Source organism: Hipposideros armiger, unplaced genomic scaffold, assembly GCF_001890085.2.
Source record: "Hipposideros armiger isolate ML-2016 unplaced genomic scaffold, ASM189008v1 scaffold_232, whole genome shotgun sequence".
NCBI classification, from domain to species: Eukaryota; Metazoa; Chordata; class Mammalia; order Chiroptera; family Hipposideridae; genus Hipposideros; species Hipposideros armiger.
In genome coordinates, this window is record NW_017731582.1 from 1871748 (window position 1) to 1876877 (window position 5130).

Here is a 5130-nt window from a genome sequence, read left to right on the forward strand (position 1 = left end):
TGTGTGTGTGTGTGTGGGTGGGTGTGTGGGTGGGTGGATGGGAAAGAAGGAGAAAGAGAGGAAAGCAGGTTGGTACATAAAAAACTATTTGCAAACATAATGATAATGGTGATGATGGTGACAATGACGAGGAGATGATGATGATGAGATGCTAGCAAAGGCATATATAGCCTTCGCCATATGCCAGGAGCTGTTCTAAGTCCCCTCCATGTACTGACTTATCTAATCCTCGTGACAACGCTGTGGCAGGTACCAATTAAGCCAGGAATCCCAAGTTCAAACAGACCACAGCATGAGCGTGCCGGAGGAGCCTTTTGCAGGTTGTGGGCAGGGCAGGGGCCCGGGCAGGTCATGCTGCCTTCAAAGAAATGTTCTCAGAGCTGGAGAAAAGAGGGAGAAAATAGCAGAGAGTGGCAGAGAGGCTGAGAGGCACATCAGTGTACCCCCATTTTACAGATGAAGACACTGAGGCACAGAGACAGCAAAGGACCCTTTCAAGATCCGAAGCTGGAACATGGTGGAGCCAGGATTTGAGCCAACGCCGTCTGACCATAGAGGGGCACGTAATTGTTGACTAGATCCCTGGGAAGTAGAATATCGGGCCTTTTTACCTTCTTCCTCATGCTTTTGTGTATTGTTTGAACAGCTTTTGTGAGCAAATATTTTACTATTGGACGAAAATAGTCTCTCTTTGAGGAACAGTAAGAAGAGTTTCCTTCTCTTGGCCTCCCTTCCCGCCCTCTGCTATTTGCTCCCTGCCTCCCTCCCTTTTCCCTCCAGCTCTGAGAACATTTTTTTAAGACCTGCCCAGGCCCCTACCCTGCCCACAACCCACAAAAATCACCTTCTGCACACCCATGCTGTGGTCTGTTTGAGCTTGAGATTCCAGGCTTACGTGGTCAGATTTGGGAGGAGCGGGGGAGCGGGATGCCATCAGTGCTCCCCTCTCCCCTCTGGCAGCTAGAACATACCTCTGGGGGTGCCTTCCTGGGTTAGCCTGAAACGCAGCCCCGTGCAGGGGGAGAGGCCTGCCAGCCGCTGCGTGACCGTCGGACTCTAGCATAACTCTAGAACCTGCAGCCGGGCGGGTGTCTGGTGCTAGTGTTACCATGTCCAGGGCCTCCTTTTCCCCGTTCTACCACAATTTTTTTTGAGTGCCTGCCATGTGCCAGGCATTATTCTTGGCCCTGAGGATACAACAGTGAATTAGACAAACCAAGTAAGTCCTGGCCCTCAGGGTCATACAGAGGAGCACGAGGGACAAAATAAACGGCAGGGTAGAGACTTGGATGTCGGGAAGGGATGAGACACAATGAAGCAGGCGAAAGGGACAGAGTGGTTAGGGGTGCTGTTTTGAGTAGGCAGACCAGGGAAGGCCTATCTGGGGGAATGATATTGGAGCAGCGGTCTGTAAATGAGACCTTGGCGATCTCAAGGGCTGTTCCAACCTCAGATAATCTAAGATTCCATTAACTTAGGAGCCCCCATCCCCTTTCAGTGTCCTTATTCACAAAATGGAGTTGTTGAGCTAGATTAGAGTTTCCAAACTTAGATGCCTCCGGGGGTCAGGCAGATAGCCATGAATGTGTGAAGTGGCCAGTTGCAAGACGATAGGGAGGAGTGGCAACTGTGGCTAAGGGAATAAAATGTAATGTTTCTTAAAAAACAAAACACTATGGGTCAGGCAAAACCCTTTTGTAAGTCAGACCTGACCCTTAGGCCATTAGTTTGAGGCCCCAGCCTTGACTATTTATGTATTAGTGGGTAAGGAGGGTGGTAGGGAGAATAACTCTGGTGGGAGAAGTCATTTGATGAGGATGAGGATAAGCCAACTGGGCCCAGGTGAGCCGTGGCACCATCACGGCATGGGATCCACCTGCCTCAGGCCTTTGACCAATCACAGTGGGTTCTGGACTGTTCCCATGATTGCTGACACTAGCTGTGGGCTCTTCCACTCTGGGGGACGCCCTCCCCAATACACACACAGCCTGTGATTGAGCTGCCTAGCACAGCCAAGGAGGGACAGAAGGAGGATAAGCAGAGCTAGCCCTGTGGCTTTTCTCCACTTGCGGCATGCTGAGCACCATAGGGACAGTTCCACCTGCTCTCCAGGATCCTTGACCTCAAGCTGGAAGGGCCCCTAGAGACCACAAGTCCAGCCCTTAATTTTCTAGCTGGGTAAACCAAGGATTGGAGAAGAGCTATGACATACCTGAGATGACACAGTAAAGTCACAGGAAGTCAAATCTAGATCCAAGGTTTTCATTCATTCCGTCATTGACAAAACATCTACTGGGCACTTTTTATATATGCAGGTGCTGTCCTGGAAGTTAGAGTTCTCACCACCTGTTGAGTTCCCTCAGCTTCTTAGATTGAGTCACCCTTCTGGGATCTCGCAGGTCACCCCCAACCCCTTCCTGTGTCCCTGGCACCCAGGGCAGGATCCTGGACCCCCGGGTAAGTGGGGGAGGAACCTCGGGGGCTCTGACTCAGGGTACCCACCACTTCCTGCAGGGCCAGAAAGCCTGGGGCCAGTGGCTCTAATAGCAGGAAGTGGTGAGGGTCATGAGTCACCCAATTCAATCCGCATGGTCCCCTCTGAGCCTGAAACCCAGGCCTAGGTCTCCACTGGGCACCACGGACCTTCAGGAATCACCAACTCCTTCCTCGGCTCTGAAACAACCAAGGGTCTGTGTGGCAGCAGCGCTAATGGCACCATGTGTGGCACTGGCTGGGCAAGGTACAGGCCTGGGGGGACTTGCGGTCAGGTGGAGTTAGCCCCATCCCTACAAGTCGCCGACTCAGCAGCCTCCCAAGCACATCACCTCCTTCCCTGCCCCCAACTGGCTTTTTCCCTTCCCAGCAAATGGAGCTGCCTCCATCTCAGGTGGCCAAGCCAGAAACCCAGGCAACGGCTTTGGTCTTCCTCTTCCCTCACCTCCAACATCAAACGGTCACCCCACCTGACCTGTCAGCTCTCCTTTCCAAGCCTCTCTCAGCCCCATCCCTTCCTGTCTGTCCCCACCCTCACCCCACACCACCACCACCCTGGTCCCAGCCACCACCATCTCAGCTGAGCCCTGAGCAACCTCCCAGTTCCTCAGTCCCCAGGCTCACTGACTCCACGCCTCAGGCAGTAGTGATCTGTAGGAAACAAGCATCTGATCATGTCTCGCCCCTGAAAAGCCTTCTGCGGCTCCCTGTGGCCCCCAGAATAAAGGAGGGTGGCTGAATGGACAAAGCCTAGACTATGGGGTCCTGCAGTCTGCGGTTCCAATCTGGGCTTGGCTTAGATTTCAGGACCCTGGGCAAATGATTTAACCTCTTTGAGGCTCAGTCTTCTAATTCATAAACTCTGGAATACTGCACAAGTTATAAATGATATATGTAAATGCCTGGGGTATAGTTGATCCTCAAGAAATAGACATTTAGCCTGGCATTCAAGGCCCCCAGACCAGGCCCCTGATGACCCCCCTTCTCAGAGCCCTACCCCCAATCTGATCATGTTCCTCTGGGCCACCCCACCCCCACTCCCCACCCTATTGCTCCCACTCGGGACTTGCTACCTAGCCTGGGCTTTTTCATGAACCTCTGCTCGTCCCCAGCCTTCCTGCCCTCTCCTTCCCTTTCTCACTTCCAGCTCTCTTCCTCCAGTAACCACTCCACAGGAAGACTCAACGCTTCCACTTCCCTCATGGGTTTCTATCCCACATCCTGATAAAAAGGATTTGAGACAGGTTACAAAATACACCCTGGATGAGATTTTATTTTAAGTGACAAAATGAAGTCAAAGAGTGGGGAAAGAAAAAGACAGGGTGGACATGCTATCTGGTTGATAGATTTAGCTGTGAGTTCCCTGGTGGCCCAGGAGAAAAGGGAAATATAATCGATTCCATGAATCATGATACTAGGTAAATCTAAACTAGTCGAGGAGGAAAAGACAGGCTCTTCCAGACCCTGAGAACTAAGGAAAATTCCCCCTACCTGAGGGAAATGTGGGATATTGAACTAAGTGATCCACAACATCCTTATGGTTGGGTCTGGCTTGATCCACAGGTATATTGGGAGGGGACGTCTATAAAAATATCTGCTTTGTATCCTTCAGACTCTCCTCCACGAGCACTGTTTATTTTATCCAAACCTTTGATTAAATAGGGAATGGTGGGGAATTGGGGGGTTCCCTCCCTGATGTTGGCTCTTCCTTGCAACTACTAGAGCAGAGATCAAACATTCTCCAATGTCAGCCAACCTGGCTACAGTTGAGATCCCACTGTGAAAATTAGCCTAGGTCTAGCACCTTCTACTGGCTCACTCAGAGCTGGGTAAGCATTCCTGGAAACAGGGTGGAGACATGACCTCTGCTGAGCATTATCTAATACTGAGCTTCGTACCTTGGCAGGTCCTTCCAGAAAATTTGGTTGATCTGCCTCAGTGAACACATGGAGACAAAATGGCCCAGAGAGGGTGAGTGACTTGCCTCAAAACACACAGCCTCACAGAGGCAATGTGGGGTAGAGGACAGAAAATTGACCTCAAAGTTAGAAACTTGGATTCTCAGGCCACCTGACACGGTTTCTTGAAAAACTCTTCTTTCTTTCCACTAGGGCAGCTCTGTCCAACGGAGACACTCCATCTAGGTCTGGCCCAACCAACTGCTATTCTCACCATCTATGTTGCTGATGAGATATCATCTGCCAAGACCCTCAGTGAGAAAAGTGTCATACAGAAGGAAGGGTTCAGCATCTTGCCCCAAATCACCCATTCATTTATTCAACAAACATATTTTGGGCACTACCATGGGTCGGGCCATGAGTGGATGAACAAGACCTGGTCCCAGCCTGCTTTATAGGAGAACATGGTTTATGGGGGAATGTGGACACGTGAACACGCTGTTAGGAGGAAGTTTTGTAAGAGCCACAGTCGGGGTTGGGCTGAGGGCCGGGGATGCAAGCGTGGAGGGCGTGGATGGTAAAAATGGGAGCCAGGTTCACTGAGCTCTTACAGTGCGCCAGGTCTGCGCTCAGCGCTAGGTCCGCATCATCTTTCTTTTTTTTTTAAAGATTTTTATTGGGGAATTGGGGGATGGGAACAGCGCTGGGGAATTTGGGAAGGGGAACAGACAAGTTGCTG